The sequence below is a fragment of the Heloderma suspectum genome, chromosome 6 (genome assembly GCF_057233095.1).
Source record: "Heloderma suspectum isolate Gila_16-S chromosome 6, 16-S_ref, whole genome shotgun sequence".
Taxonomy (NCBI): Eukaryota; Metazoa; Chordata; class Lepidosauria; order Squamata; family Helodermatidae; genus Heloderma; species Heloderma suspectum.
In genome coordinates, this window is record NC_139463.1 from 29,353,272 (window position 1) to 29,375,998 (window position 22,727).

Here is a 22,727-nt window from a genome sequence, read left to right on the forward strand (position 1 = left end):
CACTATCTATCTCAGGAATGCCGGCAGGAGGAATCTCTGCCAGCTGCTGTGCCTGTGAGGGATGAGCTTGCTCCTCTCCCATGGATTGCTGATCCTCCTCAGAATCAAAACTGTTCTGGGGTTCTATAGGCTCAGTTTCTACCCTGACATCACCCCCCCCCCCGCATTCACCCAAGGGTCTTCTGAGATAACTAACAGTAGGTTTGTTAATGAACTGGATGTGGAAATACAAAGCTGAGTGGAGAGGAGAACCAACTCTGTGCATGTCTACTCAGAAGTAAGTCTTACTGAGTTCAATGTGACTTACTCCTACACATGTCAGCACCCCACTTGCCCCCAGCTCAGCTTTGTATTTCCACATCCAGCTCATGATCAAACCTCCTGTTAGTTATCTCAGACAACGCTGGATGTGGAAATATAAAGCCTAGCAGGGGGAATAATACCCCGTGCAGGGCTCCAGACTGGCATGGTCATTTTAAAAGGTTTTTCTTTCTTCAAAACAGCATTGCTTTAAACGAAGAGTGTGACTAGACAGCTCAGGCACACCTAGGACAGCCTTGTTTTGGGAAGCCCCGAGGAGGAGGAAGTGTTTTGGCTGAAAGTAATTACTGCACGTCTCAGGTAGGGTTGGCGGAGAATTTCTCCCTGAAACTTCGGGAGGCCGAGAGCCAACGTGTTCGGCCCCCCGAACAAGTTTCAGGGAGAAATTCTCCGCCCCCCCCGCCCCCCGCACCGCCCCTGGGACGGGACTTACCTTTGCCGAATGTCCCTCCCGGCGGCGGGTCCCGGCGGCGGTTCGTCGGGTCTTCGTCAGGGGTGGGGGCGGCAGCCAATCTTTCGACTGGCTGCCGCTGCCGCCATTCCAATAAAACTAAAAAAAAAAACGCCCCCGTGATAGGCTACGTGACAATTAACGTAGCCTATCACGGCTAGATTTGCAAAGTCAGCCATGATAGGCTACGTAAATCGTCACGTAGCCTATCACGGGGGCGTTTTTTTTTTTAAAAAAATAATTTTGCGGCCGGGCGAGGCGAGGCGCCTCCTCCCCGGCCTGAATTTCAGCTGGGCGAGGCGGGAAGCCTCCCCCCGGCCTGAATTTTGGCTGGGCGAGGCGGGAAGCCTCCCCCCCCGGCCTGAACTTCAAGGGGAGAGCAGCGAAGTGCCTCCCCCCCACCGTGAAAAGCTGCGAGACCAGGTAAGTGGGTTTTGTGCACCCCTAGTCTCAGGGCAGGGGAAAAAATACATAAATATCTACGAAAAATAGCCTTTCTTATGGAAGTTATGCAGACTCACGGAGATGGCTGGGCACCAGAATTATGGTTGTCATTATGGATTTATCTTCGTAATTTTCAGAGCGGAGAAAAAGAGGAGAATTCCGAGGGCGTCTGAACGATGGTACGGTCCATACGGAGCGCTGGCCACAAACTGCGGAAGTCAAGCAGCACGGAAGGTACACAATTCGTACATCCCTATGTCTTAGTTACATCCAGCTTGTATTACTGCAATGAACTGTAGATGGGGCTGCTGCTGGAAAACATCCAGAAACTTCAAGGGGTACAAAATGCTGCAGCTAGAGCTGACCAAGGTTTTTTTTTTTTTGGTTCATATGACTACATTAGATGTCAGCTTCATTGGATACCTGTCCAATGCTGAGCCCAATTAAAAATGCTGGTTATGACCTTTAACACTCTCTAAAGGGCCATGGGATTTTCTGGTTTCTGGGAACCAGGGTCAAAGCCAGGGCTCTGAACGTGGTTCCCAGAAACCACACTCCCCACCCCTTCCCACCGCCTTATAGCTGACACAGTTCTCTTCACACTGGCTACGTCTCCGTGCTTGGAAACAGAGCATGGAGATGGCGAAAAGGAGCAGTCCCAAGAGCAGGGAGGGGAGGAGACCAAGGAAGCCACTTTATGCAGCTTCCCATGTGCCATGCAGCCTCCTTCCCTCCCCTGTCCCCAAAGTGTGGCTAGACAGCTGAAACTGGCCATCTAGCCAAAAATGTCAGGCAGCTGGAGCAAAGAGGTGAGGATCGCCTCTGTGCTACAGCTACCCTGCATTGGATACTCAGCAGCCTCTGACTTCAGAAGCTGCTGACTATCCCCATGTGATCACACCCTAAATGGTTGGGACAAGGATGTCTCATTCCATATGAACGTACCTGACCACTCAGATTCTCAATGAATGCCCTGCTCCTGATCCCACCAATAAATGTGTGAATCAGCAACGTCTGAGCTCATCAAAATCTGAGCTTGCCAAAGTTTTCACAGTTCTGTCTCAAAGCTCATTGCAACTCAAGTCTCTATCATATTGTGAGCTTTGTTCTTTTCTTTTCACATCAAAATCAATGTCTATTTTCATACATGTTTTTCAAAATGTACACATCAATCATGCACATCTTCAAATCAACACATTATTCTCCCATTGATTAAAGTGCATTTATGAGCATTTTTCAAAGGTAGACATTTTCATGCAAATTTTTCCAATGTATGCATGCTATCAAACTCCTCCCCCCCTTTATTTTCTTTTGGTCTGTAAATTACTTTGCACAGGAGGAAATATATGTACTTTGGTTGCAGACTGTGCTCAAATCTGTGTTTAGTCTGGAAGAAGCGAACTGGGGAAATTCCAATTAAAAATGAACTGAAAGGAATTTGTCATGCATCCCTACAGTGGAAGAGTTTATTTTTTAGGACTATGCATCACTTTGGTGCCAAATCCGAATCCCAAAGTGAACCGTGGTGCTTTGGGGGTGCCTTGGTGCAATCAGAAGCAAATCAGACCAGCGCCGCAGCACTCCAAAGTGAAGTGGGTCACCGATGAAGCTCCTCGGTCTGCCTTGGAGATTTGGAACTATTCTGATGCCTTCTGAAGCCCAGAGAGCCTGCCTCGAAAATGTATCAACTTGAGAAAGATCAGGGAGGGGGAAGGGGAGAGGAGGAGGAGGGAGGGAGCTTTGGTGAATGGCAACTGTAGTTGCCAAATTAGGGCTGAACAAAACCCAGCAGTCTCCAATCAGTGACAGTGGTGGAGAGATGGGGGGATACTGGATATATTGGAGACAAAAGCCTGTGTTTGCTCATTGCAAGAGAGAGATCTGGTGGTGTTATTGGAGAGAGTTCTGAAGTTATTTGGCTAGATCTGTGGTGTATATGAATGTGTGTGAGGGGGTATTCTTTCCCACTCTTTCTTCATAGTTTTTCAGCTAGATCCTTAAAACACACACACACACACACACACACACACACACACGTATATATTAAAAAGTACTTTCCTTTCCTTGTTCTTGGCTCCTCCCCTTCTCAATTGCTGTATTCCTTCCCTTCCCATGTTTGAACTCTATATCTTTTCCCTTAAAAAAAAGGAAATATAAACCCTTTTCTTTGCTTTTAGATAGTTCTGTATTTGCTTTTCTTTTGCATTTGTGTGCCTGCGTCTATGTGCTAGGGATGTACAAAAATCACTTACCTTTTGGGGATTATGCAGATGGTGGGGGGGGAGGTGCTCCATTCCTCCCCCCCTGGAATCCTGGCCAGCCGGCTGTGCTCCGCAGCAATTCTGCGGAGCTGCCAGCCGGCTCCACCAGCAGCCGGACATCCGGCCGCTGGCTAGCAGGGATGCAAATGGTGGCAGCCGTAGCCACCGCCGTTTGCATCCCTGCAGTCAGCAGTGATAGGCTACGTAAATGTTTATGTAGCCTATCATGGCTGATTAAAAAAAAAAAAAATGCGCATACGCAAATGGTGGCGGCCATGGCCGCCACCATTTGCGTTCCTTATTTTGGCACGTCTTAGTCTACGTAAACATTTACGTAGACTAAGACGGTGAAAATAAGGGGAACACAAATAGTGTAGAGTCTACACTATTTGCGTTCCCCTTATTTTCTCTGTCTTAGTCTATGTAAATGTTTACGTAGACTAAGACGTGCCAAAATAAGGAACACAAATGGGGCGGCCATGGCCGCCGCCATTTGCGTACGCATGTTTTTTTTGTTTTTGTTTTTAAGTCAGCCATGATAGGCTATGTAAACATTTACGTAGCCTATCAGGGTGTTATTTAAAATCTAGCCGTGATAGGCTACGTAAATCTTTACGTAGCCGATCACGTTTTTTGTTTTTTGTTTTTTTTTAACCTGGAAATGGCGGCGGCAGCAGCCGGACGGAAGACCGGCCGCTGCAGCAGCCACCGCCGAACCGCCGCTGAAGCACTGCCGCTGCAGCTGCTGCCGCCAGGAACATCCACCCAAGGTAAGTCCCGTCTGGGGGGGCGGGGGGGTGGGCCGTTCTGCCACCGATTTTGGGGGGCCGAATGCGCTGGCATTCGGCCTCTCTGAGATCCGTGGTGGAACTTGCGTACATCCCTACTACGTGCTTCTGTTGTGGTTAAGCAAAGCACTACATCTATAATGGCATTACATCTATTATTTAAATAATACTCCACTGTGTAGTAAAGCAAGCCAGCCCAATATGAGGTATCTTTGGGGTCTTGAATCCATTGCAGATTTCTCCAACACCCCTACTGTTAAAAGCAGAGAACTTCAGAGAGAGTGAGAAGGAAGTTATATGGATTTAGAAAAGATGGTGCTAGGCATATTAAACTTACCAGACTTTAGAAATCCAGCAAGATTTACCACAGGGTAGTTGCATGAATCAACCATCTCTTAAGTCCAAGCTGGCAAATTGGAAGTCCATTGTCTGGACCCAGATAATCAAATTTAGTAGTACTAGGGAACAGAGGTTATTTGCACTTCAAAGAAACATACAACAGAGATTAGGGATAGTGACCTCCTCCTGATCACCACTTAAACACCTAACTTCTCTGATTATCCGTTTATGACCTTTGGTTTGAGTTTCTGAGAACAGCACATTTTATCTGCACCTAGCATAAAAACTACTGGGCCAAACTGTATGAAATTTGACATGTCAAATCCCCTCCATGGGGGCTGAGAGGTCCCAAAATTTCATGCACTTTTGTGTAGGGATGGCAGAGAATTCTGCCACGGATCTCGGTGAGGCCGAATACCAGTGCATTCAGCCCACCGAATGTGGCGGAACGGCCTGCCCCCCCGCCCCCCCCCCCCGCGGATCCATCCCCGGGACAAGACTTCCCTGGGGCAGATCTTCCGACCGGCTGCTGCTGCCATTTCCAGTGTTTAAAAAAGAAAAAGAAAAAAATGTGATAGGGTACGTAAAGACTTACGTAGCCTATCATGTCTGACTTTAAAAAACAACAACAACACGCGTACGCAAATGGCGGCGGCTATGGCTGCCGCCATTTGCGTTCCTTATTTTGGGCCATCATAGTCTACGTAAATATTTACGTAGACTAAGACTGCAAAAATAAGGGAGAACGCAAATAGCGTCCACTACGCTATTTGTGTTCCCCTTATTTTCGCCGTCTTAGTCTACGTAAATATTTATGTAGACTACGATGGCCCAAAATAAGGAACGCAAATGGCGGCAGCCATAGCCGCCGCCATTTGCGTACGCGTGTTGTTGTTGTTTTTTAAAGTCAGACATGATAGGCTACGTAAAGATTTACCTAGCCTATCACGGCTGACTACAGGGACGCAAACGGCGGCGGCTATGGCCGCTGCCATTTGCGTCCCTGCTAGCCAGCGGCCGGATGTCTGGCTGCCGGCGGAGCCGGCCGGCGGCTCCGTGGAATCCCCGCAGAGCAGAGCCGGCTGGCCGGCGAGGATTCTGGGGGGAGGGACAGAGTGCCTCCCCCCCCAGCGGAACCCAGCAGAGCCAGGTAAGGCCAATTTCGTACATCCCTACTTCTTTGGCAGCAATGAAAAGTTATAGCTCTTTGCTTTGAGAGTTTCTGTTGAAAAAATCAAATTGTAACTCCACCTAGCGCAGAAACTACTGAGTAAGTAGCCTATCACGTATTGTAAAAAAAACAAAAAAACAACTCCATACTGCAAAAGGGAGCGGCAGCAGCCAGTTGGAAGACCAGTTGCCATAGCCGCTGCCGCCGAAGCTGCCGCCAGAGCCGCCGCCGCCGCCGCCCGGAAGATCCACCCCAGGTAAGTCTCGTCCTGGGGAGGATCCGCGAGGTGGCGGGGGGGTGGCAGGCCGTTCTGCCACAGATTTTGGGGGGGCAAATGCACTGGCATTCGGCCTCATTGAGATCCGTGGCGGAATTCTCTGCCATCCCTAGCTGCTTTGCAAGGTCTGAAGCAGTATCTGAAGTGAAGTGGAGAGTCTGCGCATAGCCCTCATTTTTGTTTATTGTGTTTGTTTTGGGGGTGGGGTGAGGGGAAGGTCTCCCATATTTGCTTATCTGTTGTATTTTGCTTTTTTGATGTTGGATTATCTGTTGTATTTGGCTTTTTTGATGTTGGATTTGCGTTCCCCTTAATTTTTACTCTCATAGTCTACGTAAATATTTACGTAGCTTAAGACGGTAAAAAGAAGGAACGGAAATGGCAGCAGCCATAGCCACTGCCATTTGCGTACGCATTTTTTTAAAAAACCCACCCCAAACCATGATAGGCTACATAAAGATTTATGTAGCCTATCACGTCTTTTTTTCTTTTTTTTTAAAATCTAGCCATGATAGGCTACGTAAATCTTTACATAGCCTATCATGTCTTTTTTTTTTTCACAAGCCTGGAAATGGCAGCTGCGGCAGCCAGTCGGAGGACTGCCCCCTGTGGCTCCCACCGGCGCCAGAGCCGCCGCCACCTGGAAGATCCGCCCCAGGTAAGTCTTGTCCCTTACGTTCTTTCTTTTTACCGTCTTTATCTACGTAAATCTTTACGTAGGCTAAAACGGCAAATAAAAAGGGGACGCAAATAGTGCCTGCTACGCTATTTGCGTTCCCCGTGATTTTCGCCATCATAGTCTACATAAATATTTACATAGATTAAGATGGTAAAAAGAAGGAACGCAAATGGCAGCGGCCATAGCCGCCACCCTTTGCGTACGCGTTTTTTTTTTTTAAACCCACCCCGAATCATTTTTTTTTCCCCCAGGGAACAGCTGGATTGAGGGAGATTCCCCCCACACACACACATAATGGAAGAATATAGTTCTTCATATTCCCTGGTATGTTTATTCTAGGGGTGGACGAAAGTCACTTACCTGTCGTCAAAGGCCGTTCGCAGTGGGGGGGAGCACTTCGCTGCTCCCCCCGCGAAGTTCAGGCCGGGGGGGGAGGCTTCCCGCCTCGCCCGGCCGAAATTCAGGCCGGGGAGGAGGCGCCTCGCCTCGCCCGGCCGCGAACGCGAAAGTAAAAAAAAAAAAAAAAAAACTTCCCCTGATAGGCTACATGACGATTCACGTAGCCTATCACGGCTAGATCTGCAAAGTCAGCTGTGATAGGCTACGTGAATCGTCACATAGCCTATCACGGGTGACTTAAAAAAAAAAGCGCGTATGCGAATGGCGGCCCCCATAGGGAGCCGCCATTCCCGTTCCTTATTTGGTGGCTGTAGTCTACGTAAATGTTTACGTAGACTACGGCGAAAATAAGGGCAACGCAAATAAGCAAATAAGCGTTGCCCTTATTTTTGCCGTAGTCTACGTAAACATTTACGTAGACTACAGCCACCAAATAAGGAACGGGAATGGTGGCTCCCTATGGGGGCCGCCATTCGCGTACGCGCTTTTTTTTTTTTTAAAGTCACCCGTGATAGGCTACGTGACGATTCACGTAGCCTATCATGGCTGACTTTGCAGATCTAGCTGTGATAGGCTACGTGAATCGTCACGTAGCCTATCAGGGGAAGGTTTTTTTTTTTCTTTCATTACAATGGCGGCGGCGGCAGCCGGTCGAAAGACCAGCTGCCGCTCCCGCCTCGCTCGAAAACCCGCCGAACCGCCGGCTGGACCAGCCACCGGGAGGGACATTCGCAAAAGGTAAGTCCTGTCCCGGGGGGGGGGTGCGGGGGGCAGGGGGGTGCGGAGGATTTCTCCCCGAAACTTGTTCGGGGGGCCGAACACGTTGGCGCTCAGCCCCCCCGAAGTTTCGGGGAGAAATTCTCCGCCATCCCTAGTTTATTCCTCATTTTGTCCATTCCCTGAGCATGTGCAGAGTGTGCTTTTTATTCAAACAAAGAGAAGGTTGCTGATCTTTCCCTTCATGCTGCATTTGTACAAGTGTGACTGCTTCAGAATGAACTTCCCATTATACTGTCTCTTTTTCTTCAAGAGTTTCATATAATAGAAGTATGATGTAGTGGTTAGAGTCCAGCCCAAAGTCTCCCAGTGAGATAACTAACAGGTTTGATCATGAGCTGGATGTGGAAATTCAAAGCTGAGCTGGGGGCAAATGGGGTGCTGACATGTGTAGGAGTAAGTCGCATTGAACTCAATAAGACTTAGTTCTGAGTAAACATGCACAGAGCTGGTTCTCTCCATTTTAGCCTCACAATGTCAACAACAACGCTGGATGTGGAAATAGAAAGCCTAGCAGGGGGAATAATACCTCGTGCAAAGCTCTAGACTGGCATGGTCATTTTAAAAGGTTTTTTTCTTTTTTTCAAACAGCGTTGCTTTAAATAAAGAGTGCTTCACTTGGGCACACCTAGGACAGCCTTGTTTTGGGAAGCCCTGAGGAGGAGGAAGTGTTTTGGCTGAAAGTAATTACTGCACATCTCAGGGCAGGGGAAAATATACGTAAATATCTACGAAAAATAGCCTTTCTTACGGACGTTATGCAGACTCACGGAGATGGCTGGGCACTGGAATTACAGCTGTCAGCATGGATTTATCTTTGTAATTCTTGGAGTGGAAAAAAAATTGGAGAATTCTGGCGGCTTGCAAATGACAGTATGGAGCACTGGCCGCAAACTGGAAGTCAAGTGGCACGGAAGGTACACAATTCGTACATCCCTAGGATGTGCCCGTAGACTTATACACAAAATAGAGCCATGAATCTTGCGTATAAGCCAGCCTATGGACACATAGACTGAAATGCAAGATTTGTGACTCTATTTGTGTCTAAGTCTATGGACACATCCTGCCGATCACCTTTAAAAAAAAAAAAGACATGGAGATCAGCAGGGACAGGGAGGAGGCGAATGGCTCTGGCTGGCAAGAAGCAGCCGATTACCATTCCGCCTCCAGTCCTCCTGGAGCAGAGGTAAGTGGTCCCAATCCACTGCAGATTCCTGAGGCTGGATTTCCAAAAATCCGGCGTCATTTAAATCCGCAGTGGATTTCTCTGACATCCCTACATTTCCAACAGAAATTTCACAGGCCTTAGAAGAAAGTCTCATTATCATATCAACTTCCTTGGGGTTGGTCAGAAAGGCTGGTAAGCTGTCCTGATCCATAGTTATCTCACTCATCACAAGGAGGTGACATATGAGACAAGATGGTGAGAAACAGGCTCAAGACTGAGTTCGCTTCATGCTGGACTGTGTTCAGGACCCTGGACAGGGCCAAGCATGCTGGATTAGAGTTTAAGAGCAAGAGTTTCAGGTCCATGGATAGCTAATAGCAGGGAGAAGGAATAAGTTGCCTCAGCATGGGCTTGCTGCACTGCCCGAACATTATAACCTGATGTAGATGATAAAGACAGAAACCCCATCTTCCATGTAGGGATGTACAGACTCTCTAAAATCTGCTCCATCTGTGTTCCACAGATTATCAGCTGCCTTTTGTTCTATCATCCACTGTCAGGTCTCTCTTTTGTCCCTGCTGAACTTCAATAGCCAAATCAAAACACAGACAAGAGGCTTCTATCCATGACTCTTTAATCCTTTTACTTCAATGGGTCATACAGATGCTTATTGTCAGTAACGCACAGTCTACAAAGGAAAAGCCTTCAGGGAGTTCAAAGGGAAACCAGGAAGGTTGACAGCTGCCTACCATTTGAGAAAAGGTTAGGGATGTCAGAGAATTCTGCCATAGATCTCAGTGAGGCCGAATGCCAGTGCATTCAGCCCCCCAAACTCTGTGGCAGAATGGCCTGCCCCCCCACCCCCCTGTGGATCCCCCCCGGGACGGGACTTACCTGGGGTGGATGTTCCGGGAGGCGGAAGCTCCGGCGGCGGCGGCTGGTCTTCTGACTGGCTGCCGCCACCACCATTTGCAGTCTTGTCTTGTCTTTTTTTTACAGAGATGTGATACGCTATGTAAGTTTTTATGTAGCCTATCACGTTTCTGTAAAAAAAAAAAGACAAAGAAAAATAAGTAACGCAAATGGTGGCGGCTGTAGCCACCACCATTTGCGTATGCGTTTTTTTTTTTAAGCCCACCCCAAACCATGATAGGCTATGTAAAGATTTACGTAGCCTATCACGTCTTTTTTTCCTTTTTTTTAAAACCTAGCCATGATAGGCTACGTAAAACTTTACGTAGCCTATCACGTCTTTTTTTTTTCCCCCACAAGCTTGGAAATGGCGGCGGCGGCAGCCGGTCGGAAGACCGCCCGCTGCCGCCGCTGCCGCAGCCACCTCTGGAGCCGCCGCCACCCGGAAGATCTGCCCCAGGTGAGTCACATCCCGGGGGGGATCTGCGGGGGTGCGGCAGACCGTTCTGCCACAGATTTTGGGGGGCCGAATACACTGGCATTCGGCCTCACTGAGATCCGTGGTGGAATTCTCTGACATCCCTACATGTTTTGCAGTTCATCTTTGGAATCTGAGCTATGCTGCCACTGCCTATGCTCAGAGGCACCCCTGACATCCACCCACAGATGGATGCAAATATATATTTTTTCTAGGGGTGTCAGAGAATTTCTCGCCGAAACTTTGGGGGGCCAAGCGCCAACGTATTCGGCCCCCCGAAGTAGTTTTGGGGAGAAATTCTCCGCCCCCCCGCCCCCCGCCCCCCCGGGTCCAAATGTCCCAAATGTCGCTCCCGGTGGCGGGTCGCAGCGGTGGTTCAGCAGGGCTTCTACAGGGGCAGGGGCGGCAGCCGGTCTTTCGACCGGCTGCCGCCGCCATCATTCCAAGAAAAGTAAAAAAAAAACAATGCCCCCATGATAGGCTACATGACGATTAACGTAGCCTATCATGGCTAGATCTGCAAAGTCAGCCATGATAGGCTACGTTAATCGGCACATAGCCTATCACGGGTGACTTAAAAAAAAAAAAAAAAGCACATACGGCTAATGGCGGCCCCCATAGGGAGCCCCCATTCGCATTCCTTATTTGGTTGCTGTAGTCTATGTAAAGATTACGTAGACCACGGCGAAAATAAGGGCAACGCTATTTGCGTTGCCCTTATTTTCGCCGTAGTCTACGTAAAGATTTACGTAGACTACAGCGACCAAATAAGGAACGCGAATGGCGGCTCCCTATGGGGGTGCCATTTGCATACGCGCTTTTTTTTTTTAAGTCACCCGTGATAGGCTACGTGCCGATTAACGTAGCCTATCATGGCTGACTTTGCAGATCTAGCCGCGATGGGCTACGTTAATCGTCATATAGCCTATCACGGGGTCTTTTTTTTTTTTTACTTTTTATTTCACGGCCAGGAGAGGCGAGGCACCTCCTCCCCGGCCTGAATTTTGGCTGGGCGAGGCGAGGCACCTCCCCCCCCGGCCTGAATTTCAGGGGGAGAAGCGAAGTGCCTCCCCCCCACCGCGAAGCAAGCTGCGAGACGAGGTAAGTGACTTTCGAGCACTCCTAATTTTTTCATCATGCGGAAAAATACACAAATAATTATGTAACTATTCACATAATTTCCCTTAGTATGTAACATTTAGCATATTGTTCCCCATTCCATTCAGCATTCCCTCAGCAGACACTTACATATTTTCCTACAAAGTTATATGAGTAAATTTCAGGAAAGTTTTTAAAAAATCATCTAAAAGTCCATGGACTCGGCACGGCCTGAGGTCTGCCCTCCACAGTGGATTCTGCAGGTTGGATGCTTAGAAATCTGAGCTCATTTTAGTCCATCTCGAACTTCTCCAGCATCCCTACTCCCAAGTGCTATAGCATGCCTCTTAGAGGCCGGTGTCATGTGGCTTCTTCTACGCAGTGGGGTTTGGGACTGTGGGGACTTGGTTTACAGATGTTCTGCATGGTTTTCTTGATCGTCAGAGGAGGAGTCCATGAGGTGATGGTGCTCCTTCACAGATTACACCCAATGAAGTGAATGGGCCTAGTTTACATAGGACTACCATTGGATACTGCCCTGTATTCCATTCTTCTGAGTCCATAGGCAAATATACAGGTGTGGAATCTGATGCCAGTGGATCTACTTGGGATTAGGGATGGACGAAAGGGACTTACCTGGTCCCGCAGCTTGCTTCGCGGTGGGGGGGAGGCTCTTCGGTTCTCCCCCCAAAGTTCAGGTGAGGGGGGGGAGGCGCCCCGCCTCGCCCGGCCGAAATTCAGGACGGGGGGGAGCACCCCGTCTACCCGGCCGCGAAAAAAAAGTAAGTAAAGAAACCACACTATTTGCGTTGCCCTTATTTTCGCCATAGTCTACGTAAATCTTTACGTAGACTAGATGTGCCAAACTAAGGAACGCAAATGGCGGCACCCCATGGGTGCTGCCATTTGAGTATGTGCTTTTTTTTTTTTCAAAGTCCCCTGTGATAGGCTACGTGACGATTTACGTAGCCTATCACGGCTGACTTTGGAAATCTAGCCGTGATAGGCTATGTAAATCGTTACGTAGCCTATCATGGGTGTTTGGGTTTTTTTTTTTTACTTTCCTTTTTTATTTTGCAATGGCGGCGGCGGCAGCCGGTCAGAAGACCGGCCGCCACCGTCGCCCCCGCCAAACCGCCGCCAAACTGCTGCCGGGACCTGCCAGTGAGAGGGACATTCACACAAGGTAAGTCCCATCCCGGGGGGGGGGGGGCGGAGGAGAATTTCACCACCAATTTTGGGGGGCCGAATGCGTTGGCATTCGGCCTCCCAGAGATTCGTGGAGAAATTCTCCACCATCCCTACTTGGGATGGGAAATTTCTGGGTTCATGATGCAGGACTATGACAGAAATGAAGTCCATCTCTACCCATCCTTGCTCACCCAGCTCAGTAGGATGGTGAGATCAGGAAGAGTTTCTGTAAAGATGACATCTAGTGGTCTGGTCATATAGTCTGCTGTGAAAGCACAGTGATTGCTAGGATCAAATGGGGCCCCCGTTGTCAGTTCAAAAACACCATTCAAACCCCTCTTCACTTTCATATCCCATTTTCATTCAGAGCCCTGTGATATCAGCAATGGTGTCATTTGGATTTGAACAATTATGTGTATTTTTGGATTAAAAAGAGATCTCAAACCTATTTTCTGCTCCTAGAGAATTGTCAATATTTTCCAGATGAATGCGTTCTAAATTGTCTGCTTTATTCATTACATCCCTTGTACGAAGCACTGTTTTAATAAGGCTTTGATTATACCTGACATCTGAAAGTAGCTTTGAGTCTGGTTACTTGATTCAACCAAATTAAATATGGATTATATGCTGTGTAATTAGGGCAGACCAACATCATCATGCACTAGAATACCATTTCAAGCCCATGAAATCCTAGGCAACTGGAACTAGAATACTGGCAGTTATCTAGCGGAGTCCATAAAATGGTGGTAGCACAACTGTGGATTTTTTTCTTCTGCTGGAAGCCCAAAAACACATTTAAAGGGTGTGGAGAAATAAATCAGAAAGATTTTTCTCTTTTTTCTCTGACATTTATTTCTCTGAACATAGCAGATGTTCCTGCTACCGTGATAGTGTATGCTTGGGAAATAAGAAAGTGGGATGATGTGTGCAGTTAATAACAAATACGACAAACAGAAGGAAACATGCTAGATAATTCTTACAATGAAAAAGCACAGTAGAACATATTGTAGTCAGGTGCCCTATGAAGCATTAAAGAATAGATATCAAGCTCACAGTGCATGGACTTGAGACATATACCTAATGGGCAAGTATGCTATGCATATATAAAGAATTCATAACTGAGAAGTCAGGGTATATTCGTTTTACCATGTTCCATATTATCGTTATTTGCATCTGACATAGGGATGTACGAAAGTCACTTACCTTTCGCAGATTATGTTGATGGGGGGGGGAGGCGTTCTGTCACTCCCCCTGGAATCCTCGATGGGGGGGAGGCGCTCCATTCCTCCCCCCCCCCCCCGGAATCCTCCATGGCCGGCTGTGCTCCGCAGCAGCTCTGCGGAGCAGCCGGCCAGGCCCAGCCATGCCAGAGCCGTCCGCAGTCAGATTTCCGGCCGCAGAGGGCTCTGGGAGAAAAAAAACAAAACCACGTATGCAAATGGCAGTGGCTATGTCCGCCGCCATTTGCATTCCTTATTTTTGCCATCTTAATCTACGTAAATATTTACGTAGACTAAGATGGCGAAAATAAGGGGAAGGCAAATAGCGTAGCAGACACTATTTGCGTACGCGGTTTGTTAGTTTTTTTTAAACCCACCCAGCCATTTATTTATTTATTTATTTATTAAATTTATTAATCGCCCATCTGACTGGTCACCCAGCCACTCTGGGCGATGTACAACCCACCATAAACAATTTAAAACAATAAAGTTTTACCATAATTTTTTTTTTAAAAAATACCCTAACCCACCCCAAATGCCTGCCTGAACAACCACGTTTTTAATGCACGACGGAAGCTCATTAAAGAGGGGGCATGACGGAGTTCCCTAGGGAGGGAGTTCCACAGAGTGGGGGCCACCACAGAGAAGGCCCTCTCCCTCGTCCCCACCAGTCTAGCTGTCCTGGCTGATGGGACAGAGAGAAGGCCATCCGAGGCTGATCTTGTTAAGCGGCCTGTCTGGTGTTGCTGGAGGCGCTCCTTAAGATAGGCTGGGCCGGAACCATATAGGGTTTTAAAGGTCAAAACCAACACCTTGAATTTGGCCCGGAAAACAACTGGTAACCAGTGCAACTCCTTCAGCACTGGAGTGATGTGATCTCGCCGGTGGCTGCCTTTAATCAGGCGAGCCGCCGCGTTCTGTACCAGCTGCAGTTTCCGAACCGTCTTCAAGGGTAACCCCACGTAGAGCGCATTACAGTAGTCTAAACGAGAGGAGACCAGGGCATGTACTACCGATGGGAGCAGATGGTCGGGAAGGTAGGGGCGCAGCCGCCGTATCAGATGGAGTTGATACAGCGCTGTCCGGCTCACAGCTGACACCTGAGCCTCCATGGACAGCTGGGAGTCCAAAATGACCCCCAGGCTGCGGACCTGGTCTTTCAAGGGTAGCTGTACCCCATTCAACACCAGGTCAACATCCCCCAGCTTCCTCTTGTCTCCCACCAAAAGTACCTCGGTCTTGTCAGGGTTGAGCTTCAGCTTATTCCTCCCCATCCAGCCACTCACCGTCTCCAGACATTTGGACAGGGATTCTACGGCCAACCTTGGTGAAGATTTGAATGAGAGGTAGAGCTGAGTGTCATCCGCATATTGATGACACTGCACCCCAAACCTCCTGATGATAGCCCCCAGTGGCTTCACATAGATGTTAAATAGAATTGGGGAGAGGATGGAACCCTGTGGCACCCCACAAGTAAGTGGCCACGGGTCCGAAACCTCCTCTCCCAGTGCTACCCTCTGGTACCTGCCAGAGAGGAAGGACTGGAACCACCGCAATACAGTGTTTCCAATGCCCAACCCCTCCAGGCGGTCCAGGAGGATACCGTGGTCAACGGTATCAAAAGCCACTGAGAGGTCGAGGAGAACAAGGAAGGAGCATTCACCCCTATCCAGAGCCCTCCTCATATCATCCACCAAGGCGACCAAGGCCGTTTCTGTCCCATGCCCAGGCCTGAAGCCCGACTGAAATGGGTCTAGATAATCAGTTTCTTCCAAGTGTGCCTTCAACTGCACCGCCACCACCCGCTCCATCACCTTGCCCAAAAATGGCAGATTTGAGACTGGGCGAAAGTTGTTCAGAACTTGAGGATCCAAGGAGGGCTTCTTTAAGAGCGGTCTTATCACTGCCTCCTTGAGGGCTGATGGCATCACTCCCTCCTCAAGGGAGGCGTTCACCACCGCCTTGATCCCCTCACCCAGTCTCTCTCTGCAGCTCATAATGAGCCAAGATGGGCAAGGATCAAGTAAGCAGGTGGTTGGCCTTACAGATGAAAGCACCTTGTCCACTTCATCAGGAGGAAGAAGCTGGAACCGATCCCACAAAACCGGTTTGCCACAGGCCGCCTCTTGCTCACTAACTGTATCCACAGTGTGCAGAGTAACACACCTAATCTGATCAATTTTATCTGCAAAGTGCCTTGCCAAAGCCTCACAGGAGGCCTTAGAATGCTCCAGTGGTTCCGGAGCCACAGGACCGACCAGGCTCCGGACCACTTGGAACAGCCTCCTGGGGCAGCACTCTGCAGACGCGATGGAGGCAGCATAATATTCCTTTTTTGCTGCCTTCACCGCCACGTGATAGGCTGAAGATATAGCTCTAGCCCGTGTCTGATCGTCTTTGGAGCGAGACTTCCGCCACCGGTGCTCTAGCCGTCTCACCTCCTGTTTCAGAGCTCGTAACCGCGGATTGAACCATGGTGCAGTCCGAGCCCTGTTCAGGGGGAGAGGGCGTTTCGGAGCCACCTGATCTAATGCCCCAGTGATTGCGGCATTCCACCCACCCACCAGGGTCTCGACCGAGTGGCCGTTGGCATGCCCCAGAGAATCCCCAAGCGCGTTCAGGAATCCATTTGGATCCATAAGACGCCTGGGGCGGACCATTTTAATGGGTCCTCCACCCCTGCGGAGGGGTTGTGGAACCGAGAAGTCCAACATCACCAGATAGTGATCTGACCATGACAAGGGGGTGGTGGATATACCCCCGACTTCCAGATCACTCCCCGCTTCTCCAGAAACAAACACAAGGTCTAGTGCATGACCGGCTACATGGGTGGGCCCAGTTAGAATATGGTGCAGCTCCCAGGAGGCCATGGTCTCCATGAAGTCCCGAGGTGCTCCTGTGAGGATGGCCTCCGAATGTACATTGAAGTCCCCCAACACCAATAAGTTAGGGGACTGTACACGCACATCAGAGACCACCTCAAGCACCTCGGCCAGGGAGTCAGTCGTGCAGCGGGGTGGACGGTACACGAGCAGAATCCCCAGACTGCCCTTCGGGCCCAACCTCCAGTACATGCACTCAACAACCTTGGTCTCCCGGAGAGGGGGTCTGGTGAAGACCAAGGACTCTCGGTAGATAACAGCCTCTCCCCCTCCCCGATCCCCAGCCCTCGGCTGCTGTGCATACGAAAATCCAGCTGGACACATGGCTGCAAGGGTTGGAGCAGCAGCCTCGGCCAGCCAGGTCTCCGTAATACATGCCAGGTCTGCACCCTCATCCAGGATCATGTCATGGATGAGGGAGGTTTTCTGGGTAACAGACCTGGCATTGCAGAGCAGCAAACGAAGGCCAGAAGATGGGGTCACGCCTCCCCCAGCCATCCTTTGGCTCTGGACAGGCCCGGAGCAGGGGACAGATACTACACATCTCTCCCTCGTTCCCCTTAGCTGGCATGGCCTGCCCCTAGCGCTCCGCCAGCGCCTGCCGCCCTGCCTCGGTATGTTCTGGCCCCCAACACTCTCCCCACTGCCTCCATCAGGTGGACACATGCCCCCTCGCTCCCGCCTATCAGGCAGGCTACCCACCCCTAAAAACACAACAAAATCCCCCCCAACAAAATAAAACAAACAAACAAAACAATTAAAATCCCCTTAAAAATGCCAGGCAGGAGTCCACAGGGAAGGCCTGGTGGCGGTGGTAGCGGCGACGGCGGCAGCAGGCCCAGCGGCTGCAAGCACGCCTCTTCCCCGGTGGTGGTGGTGGTGGTGGCGGCTTCTCCTGCAGGTCCTGGCTCTCCCAGGCCACCTCAGCCAGCCAGCTTATGTAGCCCCTCCAGGGAGGGGCAGGTGGAGCAGCACAGCTGGCTCGGTACCTGGGGGCCTGGTCCTGCAGGGACTGGCGGTCTGCCAGGCAGAAGTCCACAAGGAAGGCCTGGTGGTGGTGGCAGCGGCGGCGGCAGCAGGCCCAGCGGCGGCAAGCACGCCTCTTCCCCAGTGGTGGTGGTGGTGGTGGCTTCTCCTGCAGGCCCTGGCTCTCCCAGGCCACCTCAGCCAGCCAGCTTATGTAGCCCCTCCAGGGAGGGGCAGGTGGAGCAGCACAGCTGGCTCGGTACCTGGGGGCCTGGTCCTGCAGGGACTGGCGGTCTGCCAGGCAGAAGTCCACAAGGAAGGCCTGGTGGTGGTGGCGGCAGCGGCGGCGGCAGCAGGCCCAGCGGCGGCAGCAGCAGGCCCAGCGGCAGCAAGCACGCCTCTTCCCCGGTGGTGGTGGTGGTGGTGGTGGTGGCTTCTCCTGCAGGCCCTGGCTCTCCCAGGCCACCTCAGCCAGCCAGCTTATGTAGCCCCTCCAGGGAGGGGCAGGTGGAGCAGCACAGCTGGCTCGGTACCTGGGGGCCTGGTCCTGCAGGGACTGGCGGTCTGCCAGGCAGAAGCCCACAAGGAAGGCCTGGTGGTGGTGGCAGCGGTGGCGGCAGCAGGCCCGGCGGCGGCAGCAGCAGGCCCGGCGGCGGCAAGCACACCTCTTCCCCGGTGGTAGTGGTGGCTTCTCCTGCAGGCCCTGGCTCTGATTTACGTAGCCTATCACATCGTGTTTGTTTGTTTTTTTTAAAACCCAGCCATGATAGGTTATGTAAATCTTTACGTAACCTATCAAATCTTTTTTTTTTAACAAGACTGCAAATGGCGGCGGCCGGTCAGAAGACCAGCTGCCACCGCCGCCGCTGCCGCCTGGAAGATCCGCCCCAGTAAGTCTCGTCCCGGGGGGGATACGCAGGAGGGCGGGGGGGCGGCACGCCATTCCACCACAGATTTCGGGGGGCCGAATGCGCTGGCATTCGGCCTCACCGAGATCCGTGGCGAAATTCCTTGACATCCCTAATCTGACATTGCTTAAAATGTTTGGTAAATTCTCCACATTTTACAAATCTCTAATGTACACTGATTAAGGATGGAAGAATCAACAATGCTCTAGTTTGCAGAAATTCTCTGTCCTCTGCCTTGAAGCTCACTCTCATTTCCAATTGTGATCAGTATTTCTTTTTGGTCCAACAGGGAAAGTGCACATTTCAGTGTTCATTTTTTCAAAGAGAGAACCCAAATGCATAGGTTTTCCCCATAGACTAAAGAGTGAAAATGCATTTTTTTAAAAGTGCATTTTTAAAGTGCACATTCCTATAGTGAACATGTTGTTCAAATGTACTCATAAACTTGGGAATGTGCAAGCTTTTCCCCAAGACTGCACTCCCATTTACCTGTAGGGTTGTGAATGAAATGAATTTGAGTTAAAAGCAAATCAAAATTAATTCTCATACATCCCTAATATGTTTTATTTTCTGGCTTATTTATTATTAATTTTATTATTACTAAATTTATTAATCGCCCATCTGGCTGGTCACCGATTATTGAGATATACATGACAAGTTCAAAAGATGTGCAAGCACATGACTCTCATGTTGAGTAAAATAGGTCCCCAATGAAAACTTGGAGAAACTCGTGCACTTGGGGGGAAAGAGAGCTTTTGCTCTAGGAGAGAGGCAGAGGACATGCTTCATAAGCAGAAGGTCCAGTCCGATGCATCTCCAGTTGAAGGACATCAGATTAGCAGGTCTTGGAAAGATGTCTGCTCAATGGAGGCTGGTGGCTCCAATTTCAGTGGGGCTAAAATCTGCTCTGGGTTTCAACCAGAAGAACTCCAAATGAGCTATCCAAGGTACTGAGTTCAGCACCTCGGATAGCTCCATGAGAGTTCTGACTGAAACCTGTCCAGGTTGTATCTGAGCCCATAGAGTCCCAAAGCGGTTCTGATTGTGAGGAAGAGAGGCAACTCATGGGGGAGGAAGTTTCCCAGACTTCAGAGGCGCAGCTGGAGGGGAACCCCCCCCCCCTTCTCACATCCCTGGGAGTGACAGCAAACCAGGTGTGGAAAGGGAAGGACAACCTGAACTTTTAGATGCGAGGCACAGATGCAGGCACAAGCGAGAGGTCGCAGGGGCCAAGCTTTGGCGTTCAGCCCGATTGGTTCAACGTCAACAGCTGCACCCAGAAGCATCACGGGAGAGGGGGAGATCTTCCCCTCCCACCCCTTAAGTTCAGAGAATTGCTGCCTTTTTCCCAAACGGAGATCAACTGATGTAGTTTCCCTTTGAACCCCTAGATGGCTCTTCCTTTGTAGTTCTCTGAGTCTCTAGCAATTAGCATCTATATTAAAGTAAATGGAATTAAGGCCTTGGAAAGCAGCCCTTCTGTCTGAGTGTTGATTTCAGTATTGGAGCATTCAGTAGGCAACAGGGGAATCCTGACAAAACCCAGAGTGGGCTCACAGCCCTACTGAAATTGGAGCCACCAGCCTCCAGTGCGTCTGCTTGAGACCTAGGAGAATTTCTGTCAGTCAGAGGAGACAATACGAAGTGTGATGGACCAATGGCTCCCAAGATTCAAGATGGATAACACCTGTGATCTACATTTGCACAGAATTTACTAGATACCCATCAGCAGAGACAGAATGAGAGGCACTGTAGAACAAGTAAAAAAGACATATTAGCAAAAGTCTACATAATACATACTGGGCTAGTACCCATTACTGTATTTTAAAGACTGCCCAGGCTTGGGAGCAGTGGGTGTCTTCTAGGGGTGCTTGAGGAATTTGATCTCTCTGAATTCTGATACAAACTGACATGATCTGTGTCTTCTGGGCTAATGTCCAGGTTGGACCTGAGCTATCCATCAGCTCTCATGCTTCCCAGATCTTCTAGCACAATTCTTGGCTCAAACAACATATCAAAATGCATTTTTAAATACATTTGAGAGAAAGCATATTTAGAAATATGTATTTTAGAAACTGTGAAATTCTATGTCCATTTTAAACACACACACACACACACACACACACCATTTCATATTAATGCAGAAACAGGATAAAACTGATTTATGAGTGAACGCATGCAAAAGTCATCTCACAAATTTTGCCAACAACCATTTGTTTCCCACAATCAGGTGGGTAGAAAAAAATGGATTTCTTTAGGAGCTAAAGTTCAATTAATATTGATTCAATTATTCTTAGGTCAATAGTGTCCCCAGACTTAATTTCCTAAGAAATTCACCATGCATGAGATTAGATCGTTACCGGAAGCCTTGGTTAATTTTGCAAATAGGTCCTGGCATCCTAAGGACAATTAATTAAGTAAGGGAAGCTCTATCCAACTACCAAAGAATGATCAAGTTAATGGTTCAGCCATCAATCCATCACTGGTTGAACGATAAGGTAGTTAAGTCAATTCCCAGTGTTCTCAGGGTCTCACTTGCAAACATAGATGGAGGGCTGGTGCCAAAGGGAGGCATGGTTGGACAGTTGCCAAGGGCTAAGATCCCCAGCAGGGTTCCACTGACAAGAGCCCCCTGGAGTTGTACCTTTCTTTACCATTACAACCGACTTTTTCTCCTGCCTCTTACTCTGGTCCAGACAATGGTTGTGGTGAGAAGGAGGAGCAGTAAATGCCATGGCCTCCTTGCTCACTGGCTGTCTGCCTGTCAAAGAACCAAGTAGTAGCAAAGACGAGAAAGAGGATGAGGAGCAATAGCAGCTGGTGACAATGACTATGAGAACGTAGACTCACTGAGGGAGGAGAGGCATGGAGGATGTCTTGCCCAAGGGCCCTCAACAACTTAGACTTGGCACTGCATAGCAGTCAGTGCGTCAGGCGCCAAACAGGAGGGTGATGACAGACTTGCTTTCCATTGCTGCCAGAGCAGCAAGCCAGACATGGGCAAGCATTTGTGGGCTGCTCTCAGGTAGGGATGGCGGAGAATTTCTCCACGAATCTTGGGGAGGCTGAGTGCCGATGCAATCGGCCCCCCGAAAGTGTTGGGATAATTCTCCGCTGGCCCCCCGCCCCCCCCAGGATGGGACTTACTTTCGGCGAATGTCCCTCTCAGTGGCGGGTCCCGGCGGCGGTTCGGCGGCAGTTCGGCGGGGGCGGCAGCCGGTCTCCTGACCGGCTGCCGCCGCCACCATTACAAAATAAAAAAGTACAGTAAAAAAAAAAAACACCCGTGATAGGCTACGTGATGATTTACGTAGCCTATCACGGCTAGATTTCCAAAGTCAGCCGTGATAGGCTACGTAAATCTAGGGATGTACAAAAGTCACTTACCTTTTCGCAGCTTGACTTCGCGGTGGGGGGAGGTGCTTCGCTTCTCCCCCCGAAGTTCAGGCGAGGGGGGGGAGGCGTCCCGCCTCGCCCGGCCAAAATTCAGGCCGGAGAGAAGCGCCCCGTCTCCCCGGCCGTGAAACAAAAAGTGAAAAAAAAAAAAACCCGTGATAGGCTACGTAACGATTAACGTAGCCTATCACGGCTAGATTTCCAAAGTCAGCCGTGATAGGCTATGTCAATCGTCACGTAGCCTATCACGGGTGACTTTGGGAAAAAAAAAAGCGCGTACACAAATGGCGGCGGCCCATGGGCCGCCGCCATTTGCATATGCACTCCCCCCCCCAAAGTCACCCGTGATACGCTACATGATGATTTACGTAGCCTTTTACGGCTGACTTTGGAAATCTAGCCGTGATAGGCTACGCAAATCGTTCCGTAGCCTATCACGGGTGTGTGTGTGTGTGTGTGTGTTTTACTTTTTTTTCATGGCCGAGGAGACAGGGCGCTCCTCCCCGGCCTGAATTTCGCTGGCGAGGGATAGGGCGCCTCCCCCCCGGCCTGAATTTCAGCCGGGCGAGGCGGGGCGCCTCCCCCCCTTGCCTGAACTTCG

At 49.9% G+C, this 22,727-nt stretch overlaps 1 long non-coding RNA gene across 1 annotated transcript in view; it reads left to right on the plus strand.

Annotated features, from left to right (window-relative positions):
• The first annotated feature begins 1,017 nt into the window (after positions 1-1,017).
• LOC146340599 (uncharacterized) overlaps positions 1,018-22,727 on the plus strand; it is a 32,466-nt gene continuing 10,756 nt past the window's right edge. Inside the window, exons 1-2 of the long non-coding RNA XR_014784075.1 lie at positions 1,018-1,195; positions 1,354-1,450. This is a non-coding gene — a long non-coding RNA (uncharacterized LOC146340599). The remainder of the gene's footprint in view (positions 1,196-1,353; positions 1,451-22,727) is intronic.